The following is a 14,521-nucleotide window of genomic DNA, read 5'->3' on the forward strand; positions in this document are numbered from 1 at the left end:
AAGGATAGTTTTTTTCTAACTTCAATTATAGATATTGTGATTTCTTACTGAAAACACGTCTTTACCGGAATATAAAAAAAAAAATAGCCTACAGCACTCAGGGATAATGTAGCTTCATATTAGTGAAAGAATTATTGTCAGAATAAGATCGCAGTAGTTTCAGGGATTACCCCCTACATTCTAACTTACAAACTTTGCCTCTTTACTATGCAAACAAATACCGCTAATACACGACAGTAGCCTATGTGGTAGTGGTCGGTGTAGAAAGAGGGGAGAGGGGGAATCAACGACTTGAAACGGAGAGTAATGTGCGCTTATCGAAGCGTGTATAGAAATAAAGGAGGTGGGGGCGGGATGTAGTAGCCTGTGACGAACAAAGGACTTCCCTTCGCAGTTTAATTACAGTTTTATTGACGTTTCCACCCGAAATTGAAGACCACGCTCTCCCTCCCCTCCCCCACCCATCCCATCATCGTTTCTTCCTCCGTGCTTTCACGGGCGACGCATATTAAAAAAAAATACGCTAGTGTCGGTACTAAGTGGACAACAAACATGAGCTCCGATCGGAACTGTAACCTAGATGCGTCAAATATCACGTGGGCGTTATTTACACGTTTCCGAACTGGAGCGTTATTACTCTGTCCCACAAATCTACTTTTTTTTTTTGTAACTGCACAGCAATCAAAATTTTGTAACGTTACAACAAAAAAAAACAGTTATCAAGGCATGTTTGTAGAAGTAAAATAGAATAAAACATTCTTTAAATTCGTTTGACGTTTACAAAAAAAACTATCGATATTTCACTTCGATTAGAGATTATTTTCGTACTTACAACTTAAAACTGAGAGATTTCATTCACGTATGTTGTACATGTGTATAAAGACATATATAATCCACGTAAACGGGGCCCATCCAAATACAATTTCCTAGAACCGAACCTGCACGCACACTTCTTTACAGGTAGGATAAAGTCTTGCTAGCGGTCAATCAACCTGCCATAAGTGCACATTCCTCGTGGTTTCGATCATCTTTATCGACGCTTACATAAGTTCCATGTTGAAACAAATGTTTTTAATATAGTACTGTCGCTATTTTTTTTTACAGGATACACAATTATATACATATATGTTACTTTACAAACATTTGTAAGTTTACAAAAAAAAATTCAGCTCCAATTAAAATTATTTTTACTGTGTACCATTAACTAAGAGAAATTTCGGTAAATTTATTTCAATAGCTCTCTTGCGTTTGCTATTGGGTCATAAATTATCTCACCAGATGTTTTCCCAACGTTAATTTCGATCTACAAGGTCACACAACAAATCTTAATTATTGAACAATTGCTTGAATTTTTTTACAGCAAATATATAACATATTAATATTATACTTTTTTCACCAAAATAGAGACAAAACATATATAAAAGAGAGCTTCCTGACAACATTTACAGGAAAGGCCTTCAAAACAAAGCAATGACATAACAATAAAATAAAGAATATGCAGTGTAAGACCAAGCCTTAAGTACCGATGGTAACACAAAACGCAGGTCATGGATACTAAAGAATAAGTCGACCATTTTTACGGAGTTATTTGGAAAACACCACCGTGGGAAAAACCACCGTGGGAAAAACCACCGTGGGAAACACCTTCGTGGGACAATCTCCTGGAATCATCCATGGAAAATAATCCTGGGAATCCCATACTGGAAAAACCAAATTCCGATGATTGGGCCGGGATTCGAATTCGGGACCTACAGAATGCGCATACAGGGACTAACCACTGCGCCACCTCGCTCCGCGGGTCAGATGTAAGTTACGGCAAACAAGTCATAAGTCAGAAAGTGGGTTTTATAAAGGATAAAATATTTTTTAATGTTAACATGCTTCTGTAATCTGATATGAACCTATTTGTAAACAGTGTAGTTTAAAAAAACATTCCTCATATGAAACAGCTAAAGGTCAGTTACGTTTTCATACGGTAAGCCCCGTCACACTGTAAAATTTTCACCTCCAATTATGTTTGACAACAATTTTCTTCCACTTTCTTCATCAAATAAATTTGTGCTGTCACACTATTAAAGTTTTTTTGTTGGATAGTGCCAGCTTAAAACTGTAACTATGACTAATCTGAATAAAACCAGTATTTTATAAAAGCAATGTTTCGGTAGCCGGTTAAAAACCAAACAAAACACTGTGTATTATATTACCTGCAAATTAAGGCTATTAAATTGAAAAAAAAAATGTTGATTGAAAGATTTTTTTAGAATATCTTATTTAATGTCAGGTTAATATTTGTTACAGGTAAAACGATATATGAGATAAAGATAACTTTCTCGGGTGCACAAAATGAACTATCGCCCGAGCTAGTGTGGTACACATCTCGACTTACGGGAGACGCCTGGCTGGGCGCACGAGATCGCAATGCTCGGGGGTCGCCAAGGGCGACATTGGCTCGCGCATCACACGCCAATTCGCCTCTATGCGCCAGGCACCGAACCGGCGTGCAATATTTCGCGACGATAACGCGCCTCCGTGGGAAAAGCGGTGACCCTGTAACTTTATGCTGGAATATTAAAGACGACTTTCCTGAACTTCCCCATACCGTTTTCAACACTGCGTGTAGAATATTTCACACCCACAAAAGTTCGTTGAAACACCAGTTTTAGACCTTTATTTTTTTTTTTACTTCACTGTCCAAAAAGGTACGCGTTATAAATTAAATCATGGAACGAAACCTTTTACAGACAAGTGCAATTGGTTCTTAACCGTCATTCGTAATCAGACGCTTTTGCCAAAGCTTGAATGGTTTGTAAAATGGCGTGTCAACACCCAGTGGCGAATCCAGGATTTTGGTTTGGGAGGGGCTTGACCCAGCTGAGGCTAGGCTTTATCAAGGCAAACACTAAAACAATAGTGGACCCAGATGCTTTTGGAGGCTTTAGCCCCTTAGCCCCCCCCCCCCCCCCTCTGGATCCGCTACTATCAACACCTGGAACATCACGCACCGTTCGGAGGCTCAGAAGACCTGAGCGGGGTGTCGTGTAGTTAATCACGCTACGCCACTCCCTCAAAACCATTCGCATACGGATCGGAAGCTAACGTCAACGATGGCATTCACTGCCCGTGGCGAAATATTTTTTTTTTCTATTCCGCCGACTATGATTACCGTTCCAGGGGGCGCACCGCCGGGCCCCTGTCCACAGACAACGACCACGTCGAACACACGAACCAGTTCGTCAAACGACCACACGCGCGTGGCTTTTCCGTTCCGTTTCGGAGCTACGAGAGCATGACCGTGACACTATTAAGGAGGGGGGGGGGGGGGGTAGGAGTACCTCAACTGCAGATCGATCAGTCGAACGTGGATTATATCGGACGAGGTTCACGGCTACTGCCGAGTTTAAAAGTATAGTTCCACTCGCTCGCAACAAGATCTGTCGCGAGATTATATTTACCTATATTATTTGAACCGCAATGCTATTTGCACGGTGTTCACAAATATCTGGTGAACAGAAGTAGTATATAATAGGGGCTCCGGAAACAGGCCTCAGACGGTGGATTGAAGATTGTCGGTCCGCCATCTTGGATTTGTGACGTCACGGCGGCAAAAATTCCTCATAATTCCTCAAAAATGACTCAAAATGACTCAAAATTTCCCGTTTTAAGAAAAAATTTCCCGTTTTCGAGGGAAAAATTCCCGTTTCGAGGGAAAATTTCCCGTTTTATTCCTTAAAAATCCCAACGGCTAGAAATGTCCTGATAGAGGCTTAAGCATCCTTAACTCAAGCCTCAGTTAAGCCTCTATCAGGATGTGACCTTGACCTTTGACCTTGACCCCGACGGCCATCTTGGATCCACCATCTTGGATGACGTCATTTCGTTTTCGCGAACATTCCGGCATTGTGTTATCCGCCATTTTGAATTATGACGTCATCGTAGCAATTTCCGTTACGGCCGCCATCTTTAAATTTATTATCCGATTTTAATGAAAAAATATTTTAAAATTATAAAAAAATTAAATAAAAAAATTTTTAATAACATATTTAAAAAACAAACATTTACAACACGGAGCTCGGAGTCCTCGGTTCGAACCCGACGAGTGCAAAAAAAATAAAAATGGCGACCGATCCTTCCCTCGTGGTGGACGCAGGCATACTGACTCCCTCCACTTTTTTTCAAAGCATATATATCGTCAGGTAGTATGACGTCATGTCCGCCATCTTGCCCTCGTCTGCTGGAAGCCATCATCAGTGTATCGTCGGCGAGAGTACGCTGACGCCATGTTAGTTTAATTCTTATCCGCTAGAGTGCAGTAATCATTTATTATTGCTGTGACACCCGCCATCTTGTCATTTGGCCGCCATCTTGTAAATCCGTAATTATTTAGCTAGAAATTCGGGAAAAATTACAAAATTCATTAAATAAATTTGTAATCTATATACTGATTGATTAGGTCGACTAAGGTTCTTGGTACGATCTAGGACGATGCAAAAAAATTAAATATAACATAAATTTAACATAATAGTAACAGGTTCGAGGAATGAAACACCACAAGTTCTTTTACAAACATAATATTTATTACATAATTTCTATTCTACTACAGGATCATTTGCGAAAGCCAGCAATCTTATAATCATTTAGTTCCGCAGTGGTGTGAAATGACTAATTCTTAGCTCCAATCGGTTTATACTAGACAGAGTCCAGCCAGAACCTTTACAGACATAGTCAACCTCTTCTTGACAGAGTTTCTAGATACCGTTTTTAACAGTTTGCTTCAAATCGTTAGAACTGTAAATTACTGCAGCCGATATCTTGAATGCACACTTATTCACTTTGTCATCGAACGGATATGGCTTTCCATATATACAGTCCAACCACAAGTTATATTTCAAAGGTCCGTTTGTTGCTACATCATCAGTAAGCCGATTGATTATGTCCTCTCTGATATCATCAAGAAAATTACAAATGTCTTTCGACTCACCTAACGTATTTAAATAATAGTAGTCCTTCAATGTTCCACGAAATGCAGACTGCGCTAAGTAGAAGCCATTATTGTTCACTTGTAATGCGCCGAACACAGTCTTAGGTTTATTTTCCTGTTCAGACGTCATACCAATCGGTTGCTGCACATCGGTTTTCTTGCTTGTACGCTCACGAGCCTTCAACCTAAACCGAGGAGCCGAAATTTCTGCAGGTAGTTCAGCAGTAGGCACACGGACTTCACCTTTACAGTTTTTCGCATGCCATCGCAAATTATCAATTCGAGTAAACCATTCATGACACTCATCACATCGAAACTTCATGCGAGATGGATTCTTCGTGCATTTGCTCCGCTCATGTCTTCGTGCACCATGAGCAAATGCGAACGACGTATCACAGTAGCTGCAAGGATACCGTGGTGATGAAGACGAACCTTTCAGACCCGATCCAGATACTGACGTTGCCGCAGTTGCACCATCTCCAGGCATACTCTTATGAACATCAATGCATCGTTGTTGCGCTTAAACCTTTACTTTCTACCGAACAGAAGGACCTTTGCATGCCTTCATGTGCGTTTTCATATTATCTTTTCTGGCAAACTGCTTATGACATTTCTCACAATCAAACATTTTACGATATAGGTTCTTGGCACATTCTCTATTCTCATGTCTTCGAGCATTGCTGTTGTTTGAGAAAATCTTGTCGCAGTAACAGCACCGATGTTCGTTAGTTGTTGTCGATTCGGCATCCATTGAAGTCTCCATTGATGACGAACCAGCGTTCGTCGAGTTTCCCTGTGCAGCCAGCACTAGTAGCATTAAAGTCTCTTCTGCTGGCGGTACCACGTCTGTTGAAGTCTCCTCCAGTGTTGGCATCGGCGTTGCCAACGGAATCTGCTCCACCATCGTCGACGCTGACGTCATGGTTCCCGCAGTCGATGGTACAACCTCCATCAAGTTCGTCGTTAAAGTCGGTAAAGATGCCATCGAGTTCGCAAGAACAGGTAATTACGTGATTAATGCACCAGATGAAACAAACTAGGTGATCCTTACACCGACGACGTCAGTAACAAACTGAGCGTCCTGTTGTCTAGGACTCGCTTATATACATGCACCGTATGGAATAATACGCTAGTCAAATCAAGAACCATTTACAATAATACTAGAGTCAAAACAACATTAAAAATAGAAGAACCATCAACGAAAATACAGCACATTTGGAAGCACCGGCAACGAAAAGGCAGCACATTTGGAAGCACCGACAACGAAACGGCAGCACATTTGGAAGCACCGACAACGAAAAGGCAGCACATTTGAAAGCACCGACAACGATAAGGCAGCACATTTGGAAGCACCGACAACGAAAAGGCAGCACATTTTGGACGCACCGACAACGAAAAGGCAGCACATTTGGAAGCACCGACAACGAAAAGGCAGCACATTTGGAAGCACCGACTACGAAAAGGCAGCACATTTGGAAGCACCGACAACGAAAAGGCAGCACATTTGGAAGCACCGACAACGAAAAGGCAGCACATTTGGCAGCACCGACTACGAAAAGGCAGCACATTTGGAAGCACCGACAACGAAACGGCAGCATATTTGGAAGCACCGACAACGAAAAGGCAGCACATTTGGAAGCACCGACAACGAAAAGGCAGCACATTTGGAAGCACCGACAACGAAACGGCAGCACATTTGGAAGCACCGACAACGAAAAGGCAGCACATTTGGAAGCACCGACAACGAAAAGGCAGCACATTTTGGACGCACCGACAACGAAAAGGCAGCACATTTGGAAGCACCAACAACGAAAAGGCAGCACTTTTTGGACGCACCGACAACGAAAAGGCAGCACATTTGGAAGCACCGACTACGAAAAGGCAGCACATTTGGAAGCACCGACAACGAAAAGGCAGCACATTTGGAAGCACCGACTACGAAAAGGCAGCACATTTGGCAGCACCGAATACGAAAAGGCAGCACATTTGGCAGCACCGACTACGAAAAGGCAGCACATTTGGAAGCACCGACAACGAAAAGGCAGCACATTTGGAAGCACCGACAACGAAAAGGCAGCACATAGGGAAGCACCGACAACGAAAAGGCAGCACATTTGGAAGCTCCATCAACAAAAAAAGGCTAAAAGGAAGCACAAGTTACGAGATCTAAGTCTTAGTTAGAAATCAGAATACAAAAATAAAAACATTAAATTCTTATAATTTAAATTATTTATTTTATTGCTTTACATTATACAAATGCAAGTAAAAAAAAGCCATTATTGTATGTAGCCAGCATTCCTCAGTTCCTTGAGTATGAAGGATATTTCTTTGATGCACGAATAGTTTCCTGCACAAAGCGAACCATGTAGAAGTCTTAGCCGGTCAACCAATATGTTTGGATCTTTCCATGAAGTATAATCATTCTCTTCTACCACCATCTTCCTTGCACCTTTATAATAAATATTATGATCTCTGATGTCTTCCGTTTTACCACCAACCTCAGGGTAACTTTCATGTTTGAGATGGTGATCATCACAAGCTTGATCAGATTTATTTAATATATCACGTCGTTTCCATCGTTTCGGTCTCAGGACACCGCCACATTCTTCGATCTTGGCAGCTTTAGGTGCTTCATCATAGTCGATGTCTTTGTCAACAGCCTCAGAGTCACTGTAACAATCACCGTAGAAGGAATCGTCTTCACCCAATTTACCGTAATAATTCGATGTTGATGATGTTGAAGTGTGTTCATCGTCTTCATGCTTCCTTTTTAGGAGTCCATCATTTTTACAAAGTAGGAAAGATCTACTTGAATTCGGCTGGAATATATTCTCACTTTTCACGTTAAGGATTCTTCCATTGTCTTCATTCTTCCGTAAATCATCAACCTTCTTCAATTTAAGTTCTTTGTCGAGATCGGAAGAGCCAAGAAAATTATTGTCGTAATGCATATCACTCTTCCTTAGGCTAGTAGATTCATCGTTGTCCTCTAGCTTGTACGCAGGCTTGGCGCTACAAGTTCTGCCATGTCTTTTTAGGCTCTCTCTCCGCGTAAACGACTTGCTACATCGAACACAACTTATCATATTGCGCAGTGGATTTTTAACACAGTCATTCTTCTCGTGTTGTCTTTTATTCTTTCTCAAGATAAACTCTTTACTGCAAAACTTACACCTATGTTCTTTCGATACAGCGTCAGATCCCAAATCGGAATTCATATTAGTTACTGAGACTAATGCCAGATACCAATTGAGTGTTTTAAATTAGATTCAATACTTAAATAGAAATTTTTTCATATTTTATCAGCGAGAATTAATATATCTCATGCAAAAGTACTTTATGCATGTAGTTCTGCTTTTCAACAACATATGTCGCCACATGTTGCTTGCAGGTAAATAATATTTAGTTCTTTTATGCGGGATGCGGGATGCTCACTAACGATCGCAAAAGAAGGATGGCTTCGCTAGACTCCAAGGAAAAGGAAGTTCGTCTTGCATGTTGGTGCTCCACAGATGTCTCATGGCGTAATATTAATTTGACTGAGTAATGATATTTGTTAATTCCACCTGATAAAAATATTGCAAGTTTTGATTTAGTAGCAGAAATTATCGAATTAAATGTAACTCCAAATAAAATGACATGTCTCATTAGACCAAAAAAAATCCATGCAGAGAGCGGTTTCTCAGAATAGTCAGAAACACTTGAAAAAACCACAGGAATGATTGCAAGAACACGGGAAAAACCATCAAAATATTGTCAAGAATAATCAGGAGCACACTGAGAAAACCACCATAATATTAACAATAATAATCGGAAGCACACGGAGAAAACCATCATAATATTGACCAGATTAATCGGAAGCACACAGAGAAAACCACCACATGTTTTCTTTGATATCATAAAATTACAAGAAAAAATATTTAAAAATAAAAATAAATTAATAAAAAAATAAAAAAAAATGCATAAATTTCTGGCTTGTACAAGAACTCTATCTTTGCTCAACAATGATAAGTTTACAAGCTAGCAGAAACTGTTTATGCATTTTTTTTATTTTTTTATTTTTTTATTAATTTATTTTTATTTTTAAATATTTTTTCTTGTAATTTTATGATATCAAAGAAAACATGTGGTGGTTTTCTCTGTGTGCTTCCGATTAATCTGGTCAATATTATGATGGTTTTCTCCGTGTGCTTCCGATTATTATTGTTAATATTATGGTGGTTTTCTCAGTGTGCTCCTGATTATTCTTAACAATATTTTGATGGTTTTTCCCGTGTTCTTGCAATCATTCCTGTGGTTTCTTCAAGTGTTTCTGACTATTCTGAGAAACCGCTCTCTGCATGGATTTTTTTTGGTCTAATGAGACATGTCATTTTATTTGGAGTTACATTTAATTCGATAATTTCTGCTACTAAATTAAAACTTGCAATATTTTTATCAGGTGGAATTAACAAATATCATTACTCAGTCAAATTAATATTACGCCATGAGACATCTGTGGAGCACCAACATGCAAGACGAACTTCCTTTTCCTTGGAGTCTAGCGAAGCCATCCTTCTTTTGCGATCGTTAGTGAGCATCCCGTATCCCGCATAAAAGAACTAATTATTTTCCTGCAAGCAACATGTGGCGACATATGTTGTTGAAAAGCAGAACTACATGCATAAAGTACTTTTGCATGAGATATATTAATTCTCGCTGATAAAATATGAAAAAATTTCTATTTAAGTATTGAATCTAATTTAAAACACTCAATTGGTATCTGGCATTAGTCTCAGTAACTAATATGAATTCCGATTTGGGATCTGACGCTGTATCGAAAGAACATAGGTGTAAGTTTTGCAGTAAAGAGTTTATCTTGAGAAGAATAAAAGACAACACGAGAAGAATGACTGTGTTAAAAATCCACTGCGCAATATGATAAGTTGTGTTCGATGTAGCAAGTCGTTTACGCGGAGAGAGAGCCTAAAAAGACATGGCAGAACTTGTAGCGCCAAGCCTGCGTACAAGCTAGAGGACAACGATGAATCTACTAGCCTAAGGAAGAGTGATCTGCATTACGACAATAATTTTCTTGGCTCTTCCGATCTCGACAAAGAACTTAAATTGAAGAAGGTTGATGATTTACGGTAGAATGAAGACAATGGAAGAATCCTTAACGTGAAAAGTGAGAATATATTCCAGCCGAATTCAAGTAGATCTTTCCTACTTTGTAAAAATGATGGACTCCTAAAAAGGAAGCATGAAGACGATGAACACACTTCAACATCATCAACATCGAATTATTACGGTAAATTGGGTGAAGACGATTCCTTCTACGGTGATTGTTACAGTGACTATGAGGCTGTTGACAAAGACATAGACTATGATGAAGCACCTAAAGCTGCCAAGATCGAAGAATGTGGCGGTGTCCTGAGACCGAAACGATGGAAACGACGTGATATATTAAATAAATCTGATCAAGCTTGTGATGATCACCATCTCAAACATGAAAGTTACCCTGAGGTTGGTGGTAAAACGGAAGACATCAGAGATCATAATATTTATTATAAAGGTGCAAGGAAGATGGTGGTAGAAGAGAATGATTATACTTCATGGAAAGATCCAAACATATTGGTTGACCGGCTAAGACTTCTACATGGTTCGCTTTGTGCAGGAAACTATTCGTGCATCAAAGAAATATCCTTCATACTCAAGGAACTGAGGAATGCTGGCTACATACAATAATGGCTTTTTTTTACTTGCATTTGTATAATGTAAAGCAATAAAATAAATAATTTAAATTATAAGAATTTAATGTTTTTATTTTTGTATTCTGATTTCTAACTAAGACTTAGATCTCGTAACTTGTGCTTCCTTTTAGCCTTTATTTGTTGATGGAGCTTCCAAATGTGCTGCCTTTTCGATGATGGTGCTTCCAAATGTGCTGCCTTTTCGTTGTCGGTGCTTCCCTATGTGCTGCCTTTTCGTTGTCGGTGCTTCCAAATGTGCTGCCTTTTCGTTGTCGGTGCTTCCAAATGTGCTGCCTTTTCGTTGTCGGTGCTTCCAAATGTGCTGCCTTTTCGTTGTCGGTGCTGCCAAATGTGCTGCCTTTTCGTAGTCGGTGCTGCCAAATGTGCTGCCTTTTCGTAGTCGGTGCTTCCAAATGTGCTGCCTTTTCGTTGTCGGTGCTTCCAAATGTGCTGCCTTTTCGTAGTCGGTGCTTCCAAATGTGCTGCCGTTTCGTTGTCGGTGCTTCCAAATGTGCTGCCTTTTCGTTGTCGGTGCTTCCAAATGTGCTGCCTTTTCGTTGTCGGTGCTTCCAAATGTGCTGCCGTTTCGTTGTCGGTGCTTCCAAATGTGCTGCCTTTTCGTAGTCGGTGCTGCCAAATGTGCTGCCTTTTCGTTGTCGGTGCTTCCAAATGTGCTGCCTTTTCGTTGTCGGTGCTTCCAAATGTGCTGCCTTTTCGTAGTCGGTGCTTCCAAATGTGCTGCCTTTTCGTTGTCGGTGCTTCCAAATGTGCTGCCTTTTCGTTGTCGGTGCGTCCAAAATGTGCTGCCTTTTCGTTGTCGGTGCTTCCAAATGTGCTGCCTTATCGTTGTCGGTGCTTCCAAATGTGCTGCCTTTTCGTTGTCGGTGCTTCCAAATGTGCTGCCTTTTCGTTGTCGGTGCTTCCAAATGTGCTGCCGTTTCGTTGTCGGTGCTTCCAAATGTGCTGCCTTTTCGTTGCCGGTGCTTCCAAATGTGCTGTATTTTCGTTGATGGTTCTTATATTTTTAATGTTGTTTTGACTCTAGTATTATTGTAAATGGTTCTTGATTTGACTAGCGTATTATTCCATACGGTGCATGTATATAAGCGAGTCCTAGACAACAGGACGCTCAGTTTGTTACTGACGTCGTCGGTGTAAGGATCACATAGTTTGTTTCATCTGGTGCATTAATCACGTAATTACCTGTTCTTGCGAACTCAATGGCATCTTTACCGACTTTAACGACGAACTCGATGGAGGTTGTACCATCGACTGCGGGAACCATGACGTCAGCGTCGACGATGGTGGAGCAGATTCCGTTGGCAACGCCGATGCCAACACTGGAGGAGACTTCAACAGACGTGGTACCGCCAGCAGAAGAGACTTTAATGCTACTAGTGCTGGCTGCACAGGGAAACTCGACGAACGCTGGTTCGTCATCAATGGAGACTTCAATGGATGCCGAATCGACAACAACTAACGAACATCGGTGCTGTTACTGCGACAAGATTTTCTCAAACAACAGCAATGCTCGACGACATGAGAATAGAGAATGTGCCAAGAACCTATATCGTAAAATGTTTGATTGTGAGAAATGTCATAAGCAGTTTGCCAGAAAAGATAATATGAAAACGCACATGAAGGCATGCAAAGGTCCTTCTGTTCGGTAGAAAGTAAAGGTTTCAGCGCAACAACGATGCATTGATGTTCATGAGAGTATGCCTGGAGATGGTGCAACTGCGGCAACGTCAGTATCTGGATCGGGTCTGAAAGGTTCGTCTTCATCACCACGGTATCCTTGCAGCTACTGTGATATGTCGTTCGCATTTGCTCATGATGCACGAACACATGAGCGGAGCAAATGCACGAAGAATCCATCTCGCATGAAGTTTCGATGTGATGAGTGTCATGAATGGTTTACTCGAATTGATAATTTGCGATGGCATGCGAAAAACTGTAAAGGTGAAGTCCGTGTGCCTACTGCTGAACTACCTGCAGAAATTTCGGCTCCTCGGTTTAGGTTGAAGGCTCGTGAGCGTACAAGCAAGAAAACCGATGTGCAGCAACCGATTGGTATGACGTCTGAACAGGAAAATAAACCTAAGACTGTGTTCGGCGCATTACAAGTGAACGATAATGGCTTCTACTTAGCGCAGTCTGCATTTCGTGGAACATTGAAGGACTACTATTATTTAAATACGTTAGGTGAGTCGAAAGACATTTGTAATTTTCTTGATGATATCAGAGAGGACATAATCAATCGGCTTACTGATGATGTAGCAACAAACGGACCTTTGAAATATAACTTGTGGTTGGACTGTATATATGGAAAGCCATATCCGTTCGATGACAAAGTGAAGAAGTGTGCATTCAAGACATCGGCTGCAGTAATTTACAGTTCTAACGATTTGAAGCAAACTGTTAAAAACGGTATCTAGAAACTCTGTCAAGAAGAGGTTGACTATGTCTGTAAAGGTTCTGGCTGGACTGTCTAGTATAAACCGATTGGAGCTAAGAATTAGTCATTTCACACCACTGCGGAACTAAATGATTGTAAGATTGCTGGCTTTCGCAAATGATCCTGTAGTAGAATAGAAATTATGTAATAAATATTATGTTTGTAAAAGAACCTGTGGTGTTTCATTCCTCGAACCTGTTACTATTATGTTAAATTGATGTTATATTTAATTTTTTTGCATCGTCCTAGATCGTACCAAGAACCTTAGTCGACCTAATCAATCAGTATATAGATTACAAATTTATTTAATGAATTTTGTAATTTTTCCCGAATTTCTAGCTAAATAATTACGGATTTTCAAGATTGCGGCCAAATGACAAGATGGCGGGTGTTACAGCAATAATAAATGATTACTGCACTCTAGCGGATAAGAATTAAACTAACATGGCGTCAGCGTACTCTCGCCGACGATACACTGATGATGGCTTCCAGCAGACGAGGGCAAGATGGCGGACATGACGTCATACTACCTGACGATATATATGCTTTGAAAAAAAGTGGAGGGAGTCAGTATGCCTGCGTCCACCACGAGGGAAGGATCGGTCGCCATTTTTATTTTTTTTGCACTCGTCGGGTTCGAACCGAGGACTCCGAGCTCCGTGTTGTAAATGTTTGTTTTTTAAATATGTTATTAAAAATTTTTTTATTTAATTTTTTTATAATTTTAAAATATTTTTTCATTAAAATCGGATAATAAATTTAAAGATGGCGGCCGTAACGGAAATTGCTACGATGACGTCATAATTCAAAATGGCGGATAACACAATGCCGGAATGTTCGAGAAAACGAAATGACGTCATCCAAGATGGTGGATCCAAGATGGCCGTCGGGGTCAAGGTCAAAGGTCAAGGTCACATCCTGATAGAGGCTTAACTGAGGCTTGAGTTAAGGATGCTTAAGCCTCTATCAGGACATTTCTAGCCGTTGGGATTTTTAAGGAATAAAACGGGAAATTTTCCCTCGAAACGGGAATTTTTCCCTCGAAAACGGGAAATTTTTTCTTAAAACGGGAAATTTTGAGTCATTTTGAGTCATTTTTGAGGAATTATGAGGAATTTTTGCCGCCGTGACGTCACAAATCCAAGATGGCGGACCGACAATCTTCAATCCACCGCCTGAGGCCTGTTTCCGGAGCCCCTATTATATACTACTAACAGATTTCAGGACTTCCGGAATTTAATATAAAAAAAAGTTATAAGAAAATTTTATCACATGGTGATTTTTAGGACATGTGAAAAATTGGACGATACAAGGGGAAAAAAAAAGTAAAGTCACATTTAGGCCATTTCAATT

General features: G+C 40.4%; 1 protein-coding gene across 4 annotated transcripts in view; it reads right to left on the bottom strand.

Moving 5' to 3' along the window:
• Window positions 1–14,521, bottom strand: part of LOC134536812 (beta-1-syntrophin) — a 207,526-nt gene that overhangs the window by 110,805 nt on the left and 82,200 nt on the right. The window lies entirely within an intron of this gene.

This window comes from Bacillus rossius, chromosome 11 (assembly GCF_032445375.1).
Source record: "Bacillus rossius redtenbacheri isolate Brsri chromosome 11, Brsri_v3, whole genome shotgun sequence".
NCBI lineage: Eukaryota > Metazoa > Arthropoda > Insecta > Phasmatodea > Bacillidae > Bacillus > Bacillus rossius.